Source organism: Micropterus salmoides, unplaced genomic scaffold, assembly GCF_014851395.1.
Source record: "Micropterus salmoides isolate LMB-PRFRI ecotype aquatic unplaced genomic scaffold, ASM1485139v1 Ms_hic_scaffold_2, whole genome shotgun sequence".
NCBI lineage: Eukaryota > Metazoa > Chordata > Actinopteri > Centrarchiformes > Centrarchidae > Micropterus > Micropterus salmoides.
Genome location: NW_024041150.1, coordinates 43,135,263 through 43,157,563, shown reverse-complemented (window position 1 = coordinate 43,157,563; position 22,301 = coordinate 43,135,263). Strand labels below are relative to the sequence as shown.

Here is a 22,301-nt window from a genome sequence, read left to right as displayed (position 1 = left end):
GAAGTTGGAAGTTCAGTGCTGGCATGTTTGACTGCTAAGGAGCCAACGTTTTAATGATGAGCAGAATACATTATAACTATTAATTTCTCTGATTGACGTTGGGATGTTGTTCCATTCTTTTGAAGCTTTAATAGAAAAGGCTGACTGACTAAACGCAGTTTTCCTGAATGGAATAACACAGTCCCCTCTGGATGTTCCTCGAGTGAGGCGACTGGAGTTGGACCATAAACTCAGAAACTCAGAAAGAGGTGGAGGGGCCAGGCCATGGAGGATTTTATATGCATCTGGTTTACTTCCTCTGGTCAGGTTCTGCGGTGTCTCTGTGACAACCAGGAAACACATGACAGAAGATATTTTTCCACGATGCCACTCTGACGCTATTCACACAAACTGCACTGAAAGATATGAACTGGACTCTGAGAGAAAACCAGTCAGAAGGGGACATTTAAAACAAGGTGTTTAAATAATAAATAAACAATGAGATGAGGTTTACACTAGAATCAGACTTTCACTCAACAAAGTCTAAAGGAAAATAAGTAGTTACAATTATCTAATGCTTGTGTACCTAGTAACAATTTGCTAATTTAATAACAGACTGTCTATGAAGATTCTCAGTCATCCAGGTCATAGTTATCCAACGAGGGTTAAAATCAAGGGCAACTGGACTTGGTTGAAGCTACTGGAAGACGTTTCGTCCCTCATCCAAAGGACTTCTTCAGTTCTGACTGACTGGCAGTTTCCAAAATCCTGCAGTTTATAAAGCACTAAATGGTTTAGGGCCAAAATACTTTTCTGATCTTCTGCTTTGTTACGAACCATCCAGACCTCTCAGGTCGTCTGGGGCAGGTCTGCTTTCTGTCCCCAGAGTCAAAACTAAACAAGGAGAAGCAGCGTTCAGTTATTATGCTCCGTATATCTGGAACAAACTCCCAGATAACTGCAGGTCAGCTGAAACTGTCAGTTCTTTTAAATTAAGACTGAAGACTTTTCTTTTTACCACGGCCTTTAACTAGTAGATTGATAACTGACACTGCACTGTAACTTTTACTGTTTTTTTCTTTGTTTTTAGCTTTTTACCATTGCTTTTAATTAAATATTTACACGGTGAGAAATGAGTAGGTAATTGAGTGAAAAGATAATGAGAGTGAGATTGAACAGAGTGAATGAAGTGGTCTTAAATCTCGCGCCTGAGTGATTTGCAGGAACCTCTGTCCACCTGTAAACGTGCAGGTGGGTCCAGAGTATAACTGGATCAAAGTGGCCTGCTGACAGACATGTCCTGGTTTCTCTGTGGTGTCCGAGGGTTTTTGGAGTTTCAGTGGACCCAAAGATTAGACCCGAGTACAGACTAGTTAGAGAGAGTAGATTAAGTGTACTTCTCTGTTTATTCTCTATTCAAAGGTGAGGGTTGAGAATATCAGCCAGCGGATCACAGTGATGTGGGAGAATGTGGTATTTTGCTTTTAGAAGCAAACATTAATAAATATAGATTCAGCAGTAAAATAACTAATTGTACTTTTTCTCCATGAGCTGTAGATTCTATCAATTCAATTTCTACATCCAACAACATAAAGGCTGTGAAAACTGTCAACATATGGTCTTCTTTTAATGTCTTCATATAATACCTATAAAACATATAAACTACCCCTAGCAAGTTGTTATTATTTGTCTTCTTATATATTATACTCTGTTCTGGATACTTCTTTATTCCCATGTTTATTTCTCTTATTTCTAACGATTTGATGAGGGGAAAAAAATCTGATTTTTTCCGGCAGCACAAGAATACACCATCAGTTACCGCTCACACTCTCCCTTTGCAAGAGCGCAGGAGAAGCTACGGTGGCATAATAGTTCTCCATTTGACCAAGTATCTTCTTCTTCTTCGGTAGTGACGAAACGCCCTACAGCAATTTGTCTGTTTGGTCTATTGTAGAAACATAGCGGTGCAACATGGCAACGTCCATGTAAGAGGACGGTGTATGTGGATATAAATGTCTCATTCTAAGGTAATTACAACATAATAGTTCATTATGTAAGGTCTTTATGCACCACTGAAAACATAGTTATGTCTATTTCTGTCAATAGATCCTTAGAAATAGTACACACTGAACCTTTAATACTGAATCCACTTCATTGTAGAAATGTCTGTGAGGATTCTCAGTCGTCCAGGTCATAGTTATCCAAGGAAAGCTCAAATGGACTTATGTAGCAAGTTGAGGACACGCCACAAAATCACCACGACAAAACATTTATACAGATAAAACTGAAATGACTGTATAATGTTAATTTTCCCCATCATACCTCCAATGATACAACATGTGACAGGGACTGCATCAGATCTCTTCTTGCACTGAAAGATACATAAAATAAATGTTCCCTGCCTCAAATGTCTCATTCATCACTGGGTGACCCAATTACACTGGTTATGTATGTGCACACACAGCAACAAAACATAGAAAGAAAACTATATCTCCCAAAATGCCACGGGCCATGCAGCGCCACTCTAAGCAGGTGGCAGGATGTTATGCTAAGTTTCTCAGACACTGCTCTTTTAGAATATGGTTTTATTAGCCCACCACATATTAGCTACTGGAATTGCTTTTATTAGTACAACGATCCATAAACGTCTCTTTCAGCTCCAAATGCAGACTGAAAGAGAGCCTCTCATCCAAATTACCCTTGATTTGCTCTTGAATATATCTTTCTTTGGACTTTCACTGTAAAGCCACCCACAGCACCAGCAGGTGGTGACATGGCTGTACTGCAGGAGGCTGTGGTCTTTCATTCAAAATACACTGATAAACATTCAGTTTACTCATGGATATGTAAAATGAAACAAACATCTTTCAGCCATATTAAAATATACTATATTAGAGTGTCTTCATTTTCTAAATATAAATATGTTTAAAATATTATATATTATATTTAAAATAATCTAAGATTTTCACTTTAGTTTACCTTTGTTGTTGTAAACTAAACTAAAAGCGGTCTGAAACTTTGCACAATCTGTTATTTTGTTCACTTTGAGACTCACTGACACTAAATGTAAAACCTATTTCCTGCTATGTGCTTGAGAGAAAACCTCATCAGTAGCAGAAATACAGAAAGAGGAAGAGGTGGGTTTTACTTGGTGTGAGCGGTGAACCTTAATGTGTTGATCTCAGATGACCAACATTTAAAATGGAGGAACCATCTTTACCGCGGCTGCTGGGTAAGTAAAAAATCTACTTAATGTGTGAATGTTTGTCTCAACGTTGTCTCAAAGATTAGTTCTAACACATTTGTGGTGTTTTTAATTAGTTTTAGAGTGAATAATGTGAATACAAAGACTGAATTCAGCCAAATACCATCAACAGACCAAATACATGTTAGCAAGAGAAGAAGAAATATTTGGCGATATGGCAGCAACAAAGTGTTAAGTGTAATTTTAAATTGTTGACAATGTGCAGTTATTCTAACGAAATACCATATGTTGGAGCTATATTCTTATTTTTGTTTATTTTGGGTTTGAGTTAATTTATAGCCCAATTTATTTCTTTTCTTGTTAAAGTTAATTTGGTTTATTTTGTATTTATGCTTTACTTGCATTGTCGTTTGTTGGTCACATGGTGTTATGTTCATTTGCATAAGTAGGTCAAGGTGAGAGGTGCCGCAGGCACGAGGGCAGATGGTTTTTACCAGCGTGAGAGAGGCAGCAGAAATGTCTGTAAGCTTGCTTATGTGTGTGAATAAACCTCCTCAAACTCAGTCTTGTTATGGACATTATCTTGCTTTGGTACCTCTGAACCTGCGTAAAGCCTAACCATGACGTAGCCTCAAGTGGCCATTTGAGAAGTTTGTTATTATTTGTTTTTGTTTAAGTTTATGGACAAATAGCCACTACATTAAGTAAAAAACCTGCCCTGGATATATTGTTGGTTTGCGTGGATACTGGACTTGTCGTTTGCTGAATTGCCGTTTCGAAAGTGGATTACTCACCTGGATGTGGGAGACAAACAAAGGAAAGGGCCTAGGAGTGACGGAGCCAGGGGGCTGGATGCAGTGCAAACATCGAATAATACGACCCATCCGACAGTGTAAAATTTCCCTGGACACCGTACTGGATAACGGTGAAGCTACTGGAGCGCTGGAGCTGCACTACGGAGTGGAGGGTATTATTTGCTGCAATTTGAATTCGCAAAGGCCCAAAGCCTTCACAGGTGATGCGCACAGCCGCGTGCAACAACAGCTACTGCGTTCATTCAATTCCGTGCACAAAGGCAACCACCGCAACAAATGAAGTTCCACAAGGTATGTGCTTTACACACTCTTTGCAAGCAACTGTGTGTACATGACCAACATCAACAAAGGGTAAAATGTCTGACGTTGCATCTAAAGCCACAAGCGACACGGCGCTTCCTACAAGAAGACGCGCAAGTTTTACTGCTAAAGGAATTATGGTTTTTATGCAAACGTGTCAGGAAAAGAGATCGGCGCAATGCAGACGAGCCAAATCGTACATGAATCAGATGGATAAGTTGATGCATTCTGCAGACAATATTGATGCAGTCAAGTCTCTTTTGGATCAAATAATATGTGTTGATGAGGCAAAACAACATCATTTGTCATTTGTGTCACTGGACATACCTCAGGAGGAGAAGGAGAGACAAGATAAATATTTTGAACAAAAGGAAAAGTGTTTTTCAAGCTTTATTGATGACGTCAAAGGTTGGTTATCAAACACAGGCCATTCATATGAACTTCCAATTAAACCACCTGATAATCCAACTGATATTGGGCCTGAGGACAGTGTATCCAATAAAGTTCTGAAACGCGTTCAAAGGCTGGTTCTAAACTGTCAAAGACTTCATCCAGTGCATCTGCAAAAATATTAGTGCAAGCAGAAAGAGCAGCGTTACAGGAACGCATGGCTGCTCTAAAACAAAGGCATATTTTGGAGGATCAGGAGGAACAAATACGACTTGAACAAGAGGACTTACGGAAGAAACGGGAATATTTAAGGAGAGAAAAGGAACAACTTGCTCTGGAGGCAGAATTAAAGGTGACAAATGCAAAATTGGAGGTTCTGGAAGTAAGCTCAAAGTGTGGCTCTAAAGTGTCAAGATGTGCATCTCAAACATCAGATGGCATGAATTCTTACTTGAAAAGGTCAGAAACTCAAAGGACATATGAACTAAATCCGAATGCTGAACGCTATGTGCCCACCAATAAAAGCTCTGAACCTACCTCCAGTCGCTTGTTAAATTCTGTCCCTGTTGGTGTTCAACCCAAACATGTTGTAAAACAACTACCCATACCTAATGTCATTCCTGTGTTTCAAAGGCAAGATACACAATCACCGGGTTTGCAAGATGTTTGTGACGATAATCCATCCATCAATTCTCCGGACATTTTGAACATCATGCAGCGTCAAAATGAAATAACCGCGCTGTTGGTCCAACAAAACACAGCCTCTGCTCTGCCTATGAGAAATATACCTGTATTTGATGGAGATCCCCTGTATTTCAAATCTTTTCTCAGAGCCTTTGAAAATTGCATTGAGGATAAAACTCAAAATTTCAGTGATTGTCTGTACTTCCTAGAACAGTACACTAGAGGGCAACCAAGAGACATTGTGAGAAGTTGTCAGCATATGCCCTCTGAACCAGGTTATCAAAGAGCAAAAACGCTTTTGATTGAACATTTTGGCAGTGAACATAAAATCTCTTCGGCTTACATGGACAAAATCAACAACTGGCCCTCAATAAAACCTGAGGATGTTAATGCTTTGCAGTCATTTGCTTTGTTCCTTCGAGGTTGCTCCAATATAGTACATCATGTAAAGTATATGAAGGAGTTGGACATGCCAGCTAACCTCAGGACGATCTTAATGAAACTCCCATACAAGCTGAGGGAAAAGTGGAGAAATGTGGCATGTGACATACTGGAACAAACTGGAAGCAGAGCAGTGTTTGTTGATTTTGTGAATTTCATTGAAAAACAAGTCAAAATTGTTTCAGATCCTCTGTTTGGAAATATTAATGATGTTTCTCCAGCCAGCTATACAAAGCTATCCATGCAAGTTAAGCAGAAAGGGAAAAGTGGTACATTTGCCACCAGCATTAATGCACCAAAGGATGGACATAAAGAAATGGAAAACATGACAGCTCACAGTAACCAGCTCAAATGTATATTCTGCTATCTTACCAATCACACTCTGGAAAAATGCTTTCAGTTTAGAAGAAAGACACAACAGGACAAGATTCAGTTTCTAAAGGAGAAGGGCGTTTGTTTTGGGTGCTTGAAACATGGACACACAAGACTGCAGGAGTCGTTTGGATTGTGAAGTGTGTCACAGGAAGCACCCATCTGTCCTGCATGTGGAGAAGGAGGATACTACAAGGATAACCTCCAAAGAAACTGTGAGCACTGTATCCGGGAAGCAGCAGACGTGTGGTCATATTGGGGCTGGTGAAGAGGATACTGCTGTTTTTTCCATTGTGGCTGTGCAGGTGAAAAGTCAGAAAAGTAATAAAGTTGTGCATACTTATGCTTTCCTGGATCCTGGGAGCTCTGGTACCTTCTGTACTACAAGTATGGCTGAAAGGCTGGGAGTATCAGGAAAAACTGTAATGTAGTGTTAAGGACAATGGGGCAGACTAAAACCATCAACACTACTATAGTAACCCGTCTGGAGGTGTCTGGATTTGACACCAATGACTTTATTGAGCTGCCATCTGTTCTGACACAAACAAAAATGCCTGTCTCTAAAGTCAATGTGCCATGTCAGGATGATGTTGCCAAATGGGCGTATTTGAGCAGCATTAGGCTACATGAAGTAGATGCAGATGTAGACTTGCTCATTGGAACCGACTCTCCTAAAGTTTTGGAGCCATGGGAACTGATAAACAGTCAATGTGGTGGACCGTATGCAGTGAGGACCAGAGTTGGCTGGGTCATAAATGGGCCTCTTCGTGCTGGAGACTCTGAAGGTACTGGTGTCAAATCAGGATGCATTGTTGTAACTGCTAATCACATATCTGTGGAACACTTGGAAAGTATGTTGATACAACAGTATAATCATGACTTTACTGAAAGAACAAGTGATGAACAACTTGAGATGTCAAGAGAAGACATTAAATTCATGAAAATTGTGGAGAGTACGACAGTGCTTAACAATGAACATTATCACATTGACTTACCTTTCAGAGTTGATGATCCTGTTTTGCCAAATAATCGCTGCATTGCACTACAAAGACTCCAAGGCCTGAAGAGGAGATTTAATAGAGACATTTCATTCAAGGCTCAATACGTTGATTTCCTTAACAACATGTTGGAGCAAGGATATGCAGAAAAGGTTCCCACAAATGAGCCCACTCTGGAACAAGGAAAGGTGTGGTACATTCCCCACCATGGTGTACGTCATCCAACCAAAGGAAAGTTGCGTGTTGTGTTTGATTGCGGCTGTACTTACAAAGGTATATCATTGAACAGTCAGCTCCTGCAGGGCCCAGACTTCACTAACACGCTAATTGGTGTCCTCCTTCGGTTTAGAGAAGAGCCCATCGCTGTTATGGCTGATATCAACGCCATGTTCCATCAGGTCCGGGTTCCATATAAGCACGTTAACTTCTTGCGCTTTCTATGGTGGCCCAATGGAGACGCTACAGCGGAGCCAGAGGAATACAGGATGTGCGTGCATTTGTTTGGAGCTGTATCCTCTCCAAGCTGCTCAAACTATGCACTGAGGAGAACTGCTGAGGATAATGCACTGCAATATTCACCCGATGTCCTTCGTACAGTTAAGACAAATTTCTACGTGGATGATTGTCTTAAGTCCACTGTGACAGAGGAAGATGCAGTGAAGCTCATACATGGATTAACATCTCTCTGTAAAAAAGGCGGCTTTCATCTCCAAAAGTGGGTCACAAATAACTCAAATGTGTTTGCACTTATTCCTAGCGAGATCAGAGCAGTGGGTTTGGAGAACATGGATTTGGACAGGGACCAACTCCCTGTGGAAAGAGCTCTGGGGATGCAATGGTGTGTTCAAGGAGATACGTTCAGCTTCAGGACTGCAGTGCAGGAACGTCCACACACTAGGAGGGGCATCCTTTCTGTGGTGAGCTCTCTTTACGACCCGCTGGGTTTTCTGTCTCCTTTCATAATCCCTGCCAAGTTACTGTTACAGGAGTTGTGCAGAATGAACTTCAAATGGGATGAGCCAGTTCCCCGTGATGTCTCCGAACATTGGTCTGAGTGGCTCTCTGAACTTCAGCATATGAGTGGATTTAAAGTGGAACGGTGCATTAAACCCAAAAACTTTGGAACACAAGTGAAAGCAGAACTGCATCATTTTTCAGATGCTAGTCAAACAGGATATGGCACTGTTTCATATTTGAGATTGGAGAGCAGTGACAACGTGCATGTTTCATTTATCACAGGCAAGGCTCGTGTCGCTCCTCTAAAGCAACTAACCATTCCACGCCTTGAGCTTGCTGCAGCTGTGCTTGCTGTTCGAGTGAACACAATGCTGTTGAAAGAGCTACAGTTGCCATTGCAAAGGTCAGTTTTTTGGACCGATAGCACTACTGTTCTCAAGTACATCTTCAATGAAACAAAGCGCTTTCACACATATGTTGCCAATCGAGTCAGTACCATAAGAGAATCCACAGACAAAGATCAGTGGAGGTATGTAAACACCAAAGACAATCCTGCAGATGAAGCTTCTCGAGGACTAAGAGCTCAAGAGTTTGGGAAAGGAAAATGGCTAAAAGGACCGGACTTTTTGCACTTGCCCCCACCAGGTGGCCGAAACTCGACTTGGACTCCTCTTCCATTCCATCTGATGATGCAGAGGTGAAAAGGGAACTTAAGGTGAATGTTGTTACAATACACAGTGACAATCCTCTCAGTCAGCTCATTCACTATTTTTCATCCTGGAGAAAGCTTAAAACATCAGTGGCCTGGCTGTTGGAGCTGAAAGAAAGACTTTTACTTTTGAGCCGAAAGAGAAAAGAATATGTGGTCAACCAGAATGAGAATGTGGAAAAGGAGATTAAAAAATTCAAAGCCGCACTTGGAAAATCCAGCTTGACACCAGAGCGCTTGGAGGAAGCTGAAAAGGCAATAATTCAGTTTGCACAAAACCAAAGATTCAGTACTGAAATTTCCTCACTAGAACATGACCCAAAGACTGTTTTTAAAGACAGTCCTCTGTATCGCCTCGACCCCTTCATCGAAGATGGCATCCTCAGAGTTGGTGGACGTCTGTTTAAATCAGCACTGCCGTGGGAGGTAAAGCATCCTGTGATTCTGTCAAAGGATTTGCATGTTTCCCAGCTCATATTGCGTTACATCCATTGCCAACTTGGACATGCTGGACGCAATCACATGCTGCACAGATTGAGACAGAAGTATTGGATCATAAATGCCAACTCTGCGGCCAGGAAGATTCTCTCACAATGTACAGTGTGCAGAAGGTACAGAGGAAAGCTTGGAGAACAGAAGATGTCCGACTTACCGGAGGAAAGAGTTGTGCCTGATAACGCACCCTTTACAAATGCGGGAGTGGACTATTTTGGACCATTGGAGGTGAGGAGAGGTAGAACTGTGCTGAAGCGATATGGAGTGATATTTACCTGTATGAGTAGCCGCGCAGTACACCTTGAGGTGGCGCATTCCCTCGACACGGACTCCTGCATCAATGCTGTGCGAAGATTTATCTGCAGAAGAGGACCTGTGACAAGTGTAAGGTCAGATAACGGCACAAATTTTGTTGGTGCGAAGAAGGAACTGAGGCAAGCATTGGCCGCTTTAAATCACTCTAAAATTGAAAGGACTTTTGTGCAGGAAGGAATGAGATGGAGTTTTAACACCCCAGCTGCATCTCACCAAGGTGGCGTTTGGGAGCGTCTGATTCGCTCTGTGCGCAGTGTACTTACCTCTGTTGTTGGACATCAACTGCTGGACGAGGAAGGTCTGCAAACGCTGTTTTGCGAGGTGGAAGCGATACTCAATGACCGGCCAATAACTAAGGCTTCAGAAGATCCCAATGATTTAGAAGCGCTTACTCCAAATCACATTCTCCTGTTAAAAGGCAAGCCCATTCTGCCATTAGGTCTGTTCGAGAAATCTGATCTGTACATTAAGAGGAGATGGAGGCAAGTGCAGTACGTTGCGGAACTTTTCTGGAAAAGGTGGACAGCAGAGTATTTGCTTGTAATGCAAGAAAGGCAAAAATGGACGAAGCAAAAGAGAAACTTTATTCCAGGAGATATTGTCGTAATCGCTGATGCCACAGCTCCAAGAGGCTCATGGATGATGGGCAGAGTTCTAAGCACCACAGCTGACTCTAGAGGACTGGTTCGCTCTGTGAAGGTCCAAACGAAGATCAGCATCCTGGACAGACCAATAACCAAGCTCTGTCTTCTCTTGGAGGCTAATAATTGACTATACGACTCATTCTTTCTCCTATCTCTGTCTTCCATCTGTTTGTTTCTTTCAGATATGGAGAATCTGAAGATGTGAAGATTCCAGTTTAATGTTTAAGCTACAATTAGAAAATAGCTCCTTTGTGTTAAAGCTAAGGTTAATTGTGGGTAAAGTACCGTTACAATTAGGGGCTGGGTTGTTGTTTGTTTATTTTGGGTTTGAGTTAATTTATAGCCCAATTTATTTCTTTTCTTGTTAAAGTTGATTTGGTTTATTTTGTAGTTATGCTTTACTTGCATTGTCGTTTGTTGGTCACATGGTGTTATGTTCATTTGCATAAGTAGGTCAAGGTGAGAGGTGCCGCAGGCACGAGGGCATATGGTTTTTCGTTTGTTGGTCACATGGTGTTATGTTCATTTGCATAAGTAGGTCAAGGTGAGAGGTGCCGCAGGCACGAGGGCAGATGGTTTTTCGTTTGTTGGTCACATGGTGTTATGTTCATTTGCATAAGTAGGTCAAGGTGAGAGGTGCCGCAGGCACGAGGGCAGATGGTTTTTTACCAGCGTGAGAGAGGCAGCAGAAATGTCTGTAAGCTTGCTTATGTGTGTGAATAAACCTCCTCAAACTCAGTCTTGTTATGGACATTATCTTGCTTTGGTACCTCTGAACCTGCGTAAAGCCTAACCATGACGTAGCCTCAAGTGGCCATTTGAGAAGTTTGTTATTATTTGTTTTTGTTTAAGTTTATGGACAAATAGCCACTACACCATATATAGGAGTTTTGCTTTATAATAGGAGAGAGGAAAAGAGGTAGAAGAAAATCACATACAGTGTTTTAAACAAAAATGTATTTACTAGGGCTGCACAGTTAATCGCGATATTATTGAAATGCCAGTGTGGCCAAGTGCAAATCACAGAAGGTGCAATTCTTTGATGAAGGTATAATGTGTGACAAAACAACAGTAAAATGAAGTACTGTGGTGCTGCAGAGAGTCCCCGTCCTCCAGATCATGTCCTCCAGAAGAAAACATATTAAAATTGTGATGCAAAAAAGGTTTTTCTAGTTGTTCCACTAGTTGTGATAATTCCCAATTTGTTTTTTAGCATATCTTATAAATCTTTTTACCCAGCATCTTCAGGCAAAAGACTTCTCAGGGAATTCGCAGACCTATTAATAGTTCCAGATGGATAACAAGAAGTGGGAAGTGAGTATGGAGGGGAGTTCAATTGTATTTATTCATGTTAGATATTTTTTGTGGTTTATTAGGTCCATATTTGGGTGTGATCATCATACAGGTCTTTTACAATCAACTTGATACAGAGCTGCTTAAAGTAGTTAAGCAGCTCTGTTAGTAGTTACAGGATGTCTGCAATGAAAACAGTGTTCAGTTTTAACATGATCCATCGTCAACCGCTTATCCAGCGTAAAGGGTCTTCACATGACATGGGGAGAACATGCAAACTGCACACAGAGAGGCCGGGGCAACTGGGGTTGGAACCCGCAACCTTCTTGCTGTGAGGCGACCGCTGCACTACCGTGCCACCTGTTTGAAAATTATATTCATCTTAATTATTACAATCGATGGTGGTTATTTCATGACCATATTTTACCTCATTCAGGTGCAGCTGATGGATGACACCTAAAATCAGGTTCTGGGGTTGCGCCTTTTTAATGTTGAAGCAGTGACCTGCTTATAAAGTGCCTCGCAAACATGTTTAATCCCCTGCAAAGAGAGCATTTATGACATAAATGTAATGAATGTGGGTAAAACAGGAGCTGACATTATAACTTTGGTCTTGACTTCCTGGCCACTTTCTCACCTGGTTCTCTCCTCTCTCTCTTTTGTTGTAAACCAAAAGGCAAACATAACAACCAAACATAGAATTTACATATAATAAGAGGTAAGAATCCGTATCAGTTCATAATAATGATGTGTGAGACCACCTCCTTTATGATCTGATACCAAGTGATTTCCAGGCTGGTATTGTTGATACTGATACCAATAACGCTTTTATTTGTAGTTTAATGTGACTCCCAGTCTTTGCACACACATCACACAGCGTCTTTACTGCATGTTATTTCACACCACAGTAATCCAGTAGACATTTTTGACATATTTCAAAACTGATCTATCTTACTACAACACATTCCCGCAATCAAGTTAGCAACGATAAATATGCAACGTCTGGTTTGAATTTCAAAATAGTTAACATTGCGACGTGTCTATGAAGATTCTCAGTCATCCAGGACCACCAGGTGCACATTTTAGACAGAGAAGATGGATGGTTTGAAAGAAGTGTCAAGGAAGCATCTACACCAGGGTTGAGAAGCCGTCATTGAACAGAGGAGGGTCTACGCCACCACTTATCCCCCACTTACAATGCTGTCCTTTCATCACTTCCCAGGAAACTCAACAAACGTAACCTATTGGCCTCAGGTGAAGATACTTAACGACTGTAACGACTGTCGTCACAGCAACCAGGAACACTAACGAACCAGCGGTATCGATGACCCGGGATAACGACCCCACTGAGGTTAAATAGCTGAGTTTCCCTGCCAGTCAGTCAGAACTGAAGAAGTCCTTTGGATGAGGGACGAAACGTCTTCCAGTATCTTCAACCAAGTCCATTTGCCCTTGATTTTAACCTCCGTTGGATAACAGAGCGCAGATGTAAAAAATCCAGTCTCCAAGTCCATTACCTCAGTCTGAAGGATTTATTAATTAACTACAATAACATGGTTAAGGATGTGAGAACACACTATTTTTCTGAACTCATTACTACACATAAACACAATCCCAGGTTTCTGTTTAAGACTGTGGATCAGCTGGTAAACCCAACCCCTCCTTGTGCCTCAGCTGGAAGTAATGATGACTGTGAATTGTTTTTATCTTATTTTACCAATAAGGTGGTGTCAATCAGAGCCTCTATTACCCCCGTGGCCTCTTACTCAGAGGTCCCTCACCAGCAACAAGAGAGTTTTAACCAGTTTTATCCCATCGACTTGTCTGAGCTTTTAAAAACAGTATCACAAATGAGAGTGTCCTCCGGCACACTTGATGTAATACCTACAAAATTTTTACTGAAAGTAATAGATTCTGTTGGGCCCCATTTGATCTGTTTTCAACAGCTCCCTATCTACTGGTTGTGTCCCTGATTATTTTAAAACGGCTTGCGTGAACCCACTTTTAAAGAAACCTGGTTTAGATCCCTCCCTCCCACATAATTTTAGACCAATTTCAAAACTGCCTTTTATTGCAAAGATTCTAGAAAGAATTGTGTCCAAACAGCTGCTCACTGTACTGGAAAATAACAAATTATTTGAAAAGTTTCAGTCTGGTTTCAGGAAGTACCACAGCACTGAGACTGCCCTGCTTAAAGTCACCAATGACCTTTTAATGTCTGCTGATGAAGGCATGTGCTCAGTCCTGGTACTCCTGGACCTTTAGCGCTGCTTTTGACACCATTGATCACAACATCATGTTAGACAGACTGAGGCACTGGGTGGGGATCTCTGGTACGGCCCTAGAATGGTTTTCATCCTACCTGTCAAATAGGAAGTTTTGCATGTCTGTAAACAACTATGTCTCTTCGTTCTGTCCAGTTAAATATGGTGTGCCTCAGGGGTCGGTCTTAGGACCCATTCTGTTTTCCTTGTATCTGCTTCCCCTTGGACATATTATCCATAAACATGGTATTTCTTTTATATTTATGCTGATGACACACAAATGTACTTGCCCGTCAGATCCACAGACCCTGGAATGCTGAGTTCACTTAACAACTGCCTTTGTGAAGTTAAAAAATGGATGTCAAATAATTTCCTCCAGCTTAACTCAGACAAAACAGAAATCCTGGTCATTGGGTCTCAGCAGATTGCAAATCAAATACTGCCATCTGCTGGTTCGCTAGTAAATTACACTAAGCCTGTGGCAAAGAACCTTGGTGTTTGGTTTGATAGTAATTTAAATTTCGAGCAGCACACCACAAAGCTTGTTCAATCACGTTTTTATCAACTTAGAAATATAGCAAATATTCGATCTATGTTAACTTTTAAGGACACCAAGACCATTTAACACGCCTTCATCTCATCACGCCTGGATTATTGCAACAGCCTTTTCACCTGTTTAACCAAAAAATCTATTGATCGACTCCAGACTGTCCAGAACTCAGCTGCCAGGCTTTTAACCAGAACAAAGAAATATGACCACATTACTCCTATTTTAGCTTCACTACACTGGCTCCCAGTATGTTTTTAAAATTCTATTGATTACTTTTAAAGCTCTTCATGGCCTCTCGCCTTGTTATATTTCTGACCTTTTAGTCCCATACGCACCAGCACGTACCTTGAGATCCTCGGGCAGAGGTCTGTTGTCTGTTCCAGAGTCTCGACTGAAAACTAAAGGGGAGAGAGCGTTTGCTGTCAGGGCCCCGAGGCTCTGGAACAGCCTGCCCGAGGAAATCAGGTCGGCTGAGTCAGTGAACTCTTTTAAGTCCCTTCTTAAAACATACTTTTATAGGAGAGCCTTTCCTGATCTTATTTGACTTTATTTTATTCCTTTTATTTTATTGTATTTTACTAATTTTATATTAATTTTTCATGCTCTTATCTTGTTTCTTTTGTATTATTGTCTTTACACTTGTTAAAGCACTTTGTAACTTGTTTTTGAAAAGTGCTCTACAAATAAGGATTATTATTATTATTATTATTGAAGTGGAAACAATAGGGGTCGGTAGTCCTCATTTACATGTTACACTGAATGTGTCCTCAAATAAAATTTGTTATTTCTATATCTAATGTCAACATGTGGCTGTTTTTCTGTTCACTACAAGCAGGATGTTCTGTGTTGTAGAAAGTCCAGATGTCTTATTTCATGTAAAACCTCAAACCAACCTGAGTGTGATTTCTCTTTAGTTCTGACCTCACTGCTGAGCTGCACAACAAACCAAGGTGAGCAAACTTCTTCTGTCACAGCTGAAAAGTTATTCTCTCCCTGATAGAACAGTTAGTGTTTAGGAGCCACTTTACACATACAATAAAACACTGAATGCAGTTTTGATGCCACAGTGTTGCAGACTGGAACCAAAGTTAAAACTGCTGCTATAAAAATGTAATTCAGAAACTGCACAGCAGGATACAGCTGCTAGAAGGTACACACCTAATCATATACATGTTGTGCTCCTTCTTTTGATGGTCCGGTAGGCTGTAGTTGCCATTACAACAGGAGGATTATGGGAAGAAAATATTGATTGGTAAAAGAGATCAATAAGCAAGTCACAGAAAACAATAAAATTCTCAGTGTTTAATGTGCCAACTTTGATATTTGAGATTCTGATTTCTTCCCTTAAAAATCCGTGAAACTGTAGATGTTGAAAAAGTAGGAATATGAGGAATGTGGAGAAATAAACCCCACATGTCTAACTACATCTTTCTGTCTCTTCCTCCAGCCTCTCTGACTGTGAGTCCCAGCAGCTCTCAGTTTTTCCGCTGGATGTCTGTCTTGCTGAGCTGTGACGAAGACGGCAGCACTGCTGGATGGACGCTGAGGAGGAACACAAGCAGAGAAACCAGGACTCAGTGTGGAGCTGGCTGGGGAAGATCAGCTGGTTCTTCCTGTTACATGAGCTACATAAACCCATGGGACAGCGGAGTTTACTGGTGTGAGTCCAGAGAGGGAGCAACCAGTAACACCATCAACATCACTGTCACTGGTAAGATCAGACTGTGGAGTTAGTGTTGATGAAGCTGTGTGTAAATGATGAAATGCTGTAGTTTGTCTCTGTGTTGAGGTGGACCAGTGATCCTGCAGAGTCCTGTCCTCCCTGTGATGGAGGGACATGATGTCACTCTGCACTGTGAAACAGAGACCCCTACCTCCAACCTCCAAGCTGGTTTCTATAAAGAGGGCTCCCTCATCAGGACTGAGCCTACAGGTCACATGACCATCCACCATGTTAACAAGTCTGATGAAGGCCTCTACAAGTGTAACATCAGCGGTCGTGGAGAGTCTCCATCCAGCTGGATCTCTGTCACAGGTGAGCAGCTCAAAGATAATTCTCAAACTGACCTTGTTTTGTTTTCTACATTGAGTTCAGCAGGTTTCAGGACAGCAGAGATGATTCATGATGAGACAACATTTCTAACTTTGCAATCTGCAAAAAACAAGAGTGAAATCTGTTTCTGAGTTCAACCCACCATTTATCCGGCATAAAGGGTCACGGGGGGCTGGAGCCAATCTCAACTGACATCGGGCGAAAGGCAGGGTACACCCTGGTCAGGTCCAGTCCATCACAGGGCCACACATAGACAGACAACCACTCACACTCACAATAATGACAATTTAGGGTCATCAATTCACCTAGCCTGCATGTCTTTGGACGGTGGGAGGAAGCCAGAGCACCTGGAGAGAACTACACTTTTATTTGTAGTTTAATGTGACTCCCAGTCTTTGCACACACATCACACAGCGTCTTTATTGCATGTTATTTCACACTACAGTAATCCAGTAGACATTTTTGACATATTTCAAAACTGATCAGGACAGCAGAGATGGTTCAAGATGTGTCAACATTTCTAACTTTGTAATCGGCAAAAAAACAAGAGTGAAATCTGTTTCTGAGTTCAACCCACCATTTGAAACGAGATCTTTTTAACTACCAGACAGACATTATGAATGTCAGTCTGGTAGGTCTTTCTGTTGTTGAATAAATTATCCATTTATTTTATTTTCTGTGTCTTTAATTATAATTTCTTGTTCATTTCAGTGAAACCCACCACTAAGAGTCCTTCTTCCACCACCTCTCCTCCTGATTCCTCCTCTCCTCATCTCTCTGTGTTCTGGTCTGCTGTTCTATCTTTCTGTGTTCTGGTTCTTCTGGTTCTTCTGGTTCTACTGGTGAGACGATGCCCCCACAGGAAACCTAAAGGTTAGACACAGATGTCTCTATTAACACTTCCGGACATACAAATAATAACAAGTTACAAACTCTTTCTTTAAGTCAGACGTCCATCAGGATTCTCATAAATCACATTGCTGCTGTTAATAAAACAATCTCACCACAGGGTCCATTAAGTGAGCTGTGGAGCTTTTGATCAAATCACATGACCTTCCTTGATTTAAATTTCTGCTCATTTTGGTTCATTCAGCTGCTGAAGTTGGAGATGATGACATCACAGATCTACAGCAGCCAATCAGATACAGCAACGGTAAAGATGTTTTGTTGACTTTTCAGGGACAGTGAGTGTGTGTTATTGTTCTTATGTCTTTGTGAGGACATTTTTATAAAATTTGGAATTGTAGAAAGAATGTTCATCAAAATAAATTAAATGTAAAATCAAATTTTTTGTCCATAAAGTTTTCAGACTCATTGTGGTCTCTTTAGGTTGATCACCATGTGTGTTCTTCCCCTGCGATGAATCGCTAACAGAAGCTAACAGCTCTGTGGTCGTCCAGTTTACTGTTTTTCAAAAACACTTATATGATGACACATGAATTATAAATGTGAAGATTTACAGATCTCTGTACATTCTGTTCACAAACAATATATTAACTGTTTTACTCAAACATTATTGGTCTGTTTGTTTTAATGTAAATAATAGGTACATTAAGAGTTCAAATGATTTTAAATAATAGAAAAGATGGACCAAATATATTTGGTTGTGTTCTGCATCTAAACCCCAGCAGCAACTTCCTCCTGTTGACACCAGTGAACTGAGGTCTGACGCTGGTGTCGTTTCTCATTAGTGTGACCTTTTTTAGCTGATAGTGTTGTGTCTGTCTATTTTTGTGCTGAAATATGTGAACTTATTTTGTGGTCCTCTAGTTTCCTGTTTCAGATAAATACCCTCCAGTTACATTTGGTCTTTCACCTTTCACAGTGTTATGAAGAAAACTATCAAACCTGCTGCCCTTTATAAAGTCTATAATACAACTTATTATAATTCTATATATCTATACTTATTATGATTCTACATATGAAAAGTAATGAAATTATTTCTGCAGTAGTATTAAGTACATGTGCTGCAGTACGAGTATTATTAGCAGTAAATATCAGCACTTCTAACAGCTGTAAGTTGACATTTCTGTCTGTATCTCGGAGATCTTTTATGCCAGTTTAGTCAAAATGTGGTACACACTAGTGACACGTGTCTGCTGTTAAATTGCAGAACCGTTATTTCTGCAACACGGATGTGAACAAAATGCATGTCTCAAACACACGGAGTCAACGTTACATTTCACAGCATAGTCTAATAATAATAATTGGTGTTTGTGTGTAGGGCTGATCCAAGTATCATAGTTACTGTAAGTCATAGTGAAATAGTATTCAACATAATAATAAATGTGAATATTAGTGTGTTTGTTTTACGTCATCACAGTGGTGACAGACATGCGGCTCTCCTTGAGGCCTCAGGGGCCCACAGAGAAGCCTACAGGTCTTACACTAGCATTTGAACATGCTGATAAAACAAACGTTCCTGTGTGTGTGTGTCAGACCTACACTGAAATTCAAACACTTAAATACAACTAAACATTTTTATTGTTGTTTCATCTAACCCAGACTCATTAAAGCCATGACCTAGCTTACCTTACAGCCTACAGCTAAAGCATTAGCACTAACAATTTACATTAAAGACATCTACATAGACACACAATAAACATGATTTAAGTTTGATTAGTTTAACTAAAAATAAATGAACTATGTGCGGAATAAAGACTAAACTGAGTATGTGCATGAGTGAATCAGGTGATTTGTAACTTGTTCGTGGTTGGAGAAATTGGACGTGTTATAACTGATCTGTGTTTCATCCCTGGTCTCCTCTACCTGAAGAAATGTAACTTGTATTTGTTTTATTTTCCAGTGTGTTATTCAGTTGCAGTCTACTCAGCAGTGAGAGGAGCAGGAGACATCAGTTATGGACAAATAGCCATCAGACCACACAGGACGAGAGGTACAGCTGCTCTTTATTTAATAGATGTGTAGATAATGTGATGTTTGTATTTGTGTTGTGCTGTTTGTATTTCCGTTGTGGTTTTTGAATTTGTGTTGTGGCTTTTGATGTGTGACCGCATTAGATGGACAAAAGAAACAAGTGTTTCAATAAACCGGACAATGACTCCTGACTGTGTTAAAGTACTAACTCATCTGGCATGTGATTGTGACAATAGCCTTGTTTCCATCAACGCTTTTTTCATGCACATTTTGAAGTATCGCATCAGAAAAGGTTGATGGAAACGGCAAAATTCCTTAATTTCTCAAGAAAGTTTTTACGCTCGCTTGAGGTGGTTTTTGCCTTTTGCGAAAAAGAGTAAATACGCTAAATTTCCGAAGTTCTGACGTAGCGAACTTGTAAGTTAGGTCTGATCAGCTGTTTCCGCTCTGGGCGTCTTGCCGGATATTGCCATAATGAGCGGAGACATGGCTGGCAGCAGTTTGCCCACTTTAAACACACTTCAGATCAATGGCCCTCAGGTCCATGCGACTGGTTTTGTTTCTGGCTTGAAACCCAAACGTCTTGTTTATTAAAGCCATGTGTAATGTCAACTACTGATGTAACTACGCTCGCCATAGCCTGGTTTATTCGCTCCAAACCAGCTGATGGAAACGCATATACAATTGGATTTACTTTTTTGTGACATTTCAAAAATCACCTTAAAATTCACATGGCAATTGGGTGGCACAACGGCTAATGACACAAACTTACAGCTTCAGTAAATTTAGTTTCCATGATTGAAAGGGAATTATGTCTTATTACACATGCTCTTGTTCAACAGGAAATTGCAGCCAAAAAAAAGGACGCATGAGAATTTGACAAGGAAACAGAGATGTTGGCGGAAACAGGCAATGAGAAAAGTAACTATTGAAGATTATTGCAGCTAAGGGAGGGGTTATTTCTTTTGTTTATCTGCAAGAGTCGAGGAAAATACCAGGCTTATTGGGGCAGGGAGGCCTAGAGGTTTATGTGATCTCGATTACTGAATAAGTGATTGTTCTGTGTTTGGTACTCATCTGAGAACATATTAGGTCGTCTGGTCAGTCTGATAATTTGCATTTATTATATTCTAACTAAAACTGATTAAATCTCATTTCCAACATTTAATACTTCTAAGAATTGGGTTACTTTTAACAATCAAGTATTCTCTGATATTCATTTTAAGTATCACTCCTGGCATGTGATAGTTATTAATAATTCATCTTATTCAAACATTTATTATCTAACAAATTTCTTGTCTCGTGTTTGTTATATTTGAATGTTTTGTATCTTATGGCATTTATTGTAATCTATATTTCTATATATTCACTTTTATGTGTTCAATAAACATTTGCAAAATTCACTTAAGCCCATAGTAATTTTTGAATCTTGTATTTGCACAAGGAAAAGTGTCTCCACAATCTGAAAGTTGCAAAGGTCATATCATTATTAAAAAGTGGATCCTAGTCTTTTCACTGATTGCCGACCAATTTCTATTTTACCTGCTTTTCTAAAGTTTTGGAAAAGTTATGCATGAACACCTGAATGATAACAATATCTTGTATAAACATCAATATGAATATTGACAAAAACACGCAACATACTTATAAACAACAAATCCAAAGCATTGGACAATAACTGGACTGTACATTGCTCATGATGTGCTTACTCATACAAAAATACAAAATCACAATAATAAATAATAATAAAAAGTTAAAAATAATAATAAAAAATAAAATAAAATCAGACACAGACTTCAGTGTAGACAACACAAATATACACACTATGAACAAAAACAATATAGACATACTGACAAATAGTGCAGAGTGCAAAGGATGCAGGAGTTTGTACATGTCGGGGGTGGATGTGATATACAGGTACACATACATGTACACATGTACACAGTGCAATGAATGGAATAAATAAGTAAGTATGTTATCTAAGAGCAATGACTTGAGCTAGGTGGATTTGGTATACAACCTATATTTCCAAATGGTAAATTGATTTATCAAAGAATTATCAAAGGCATTTGATACAGTCGATACAAATCTGATTTCCAAACTTTTACCATTATGGGTTTACTGCTGCTGCTCGTCTCTTTTCCTTCGCTGACTCAATGACATTATCAGACCAATAAATTACAAACACCAACCAGAAAGCAAAACAAGTTTTGTTGATGTCGGATTGAGATCATATATACATTATATTTATAGCTCATCTGGTGTGCAGTCAGTCCTCCGGTGTGCTAACAGCTGATAGAGTCAAGATAAATAACAGGCCTGGAGTTATTGTTTTAAGGTTTCATCAATAAGGAGGTTTCTGCAAGGATGTGAAGTCGGTCTCCTCCTCACCAAAACAAATGGATCAGCTGATTACAACAGCATGTTAAAAACAACGTTCCTCCAAAGCTCAGGTGGAGACAGGACGTGAGTGCTTCTAGCTGCTGCTGTTAACTTTAGCTCAGTTTAGTTGGAAAACGGACGAGTTGCGGACCAACGCTGCGGCCTGCAACAAGGTCCGTTAGTCATCTATCATGGTGTTTATTGAGACATGGATGCATCCTGATGTTCCTGACTCACTGTGCGAGGTGGAGGGTTTTTCTCTTATCCGCTCTGAAAGCAGTGAGGCGTTGGGGAAAGACAGAGGTCAGGGCATCTGTGACAAATGGTGCAGACAACATACAAGACTATTTGTAACTCCAATGTTGAACTTATTTACTTGAGTCTAAGACCCCTGTATCTGCCCAGAAGGTTTCGTAACATTGGGGTAGCTCTGCTTTAATCTTGAGAAGCTGTCGAGCTGCAGTCTCTATTCATTCAACTTACACTGTAAATGTCCAACTAAACTGGAGCTTTTTGAAGAGCCTTCCCTCTCTCTCTCTCTCTCTCTCTCTCTCTCTCTCTAACCTGCCATTCACCGG

At 40.3% G+C, this 22,301-nt stretch overlaps 1 protein-coding gene and 1 long non-coding RNA gene across 2 annotated transcripts in view; one reads left to right on the top strand and one right to left on the bottom strand.

The window, feature by feature from the left end:
* LOC119911602 (coxsackievirus and adenovirus receptor homolog) overlaps positions 1-22,301 on the bottom strand; it is a gene marked incomplete in the record, with an annotated part of 454,111 nt that overhangs the window by 147,850 nt on the left and 283,960 nt on the right.
* On the top strand, positions 17,063-20,619 carry LOC119911708. The gene is made up of 4 exons (XR_005445991.1): positions 17,063-17,337; positions 17,558-17,617; positions 19,271-19,360; positions 20,184-20,619. It is a non-coding gene; the product is annotated as an uncharacterized LOC119911708 (long non-coding RNA).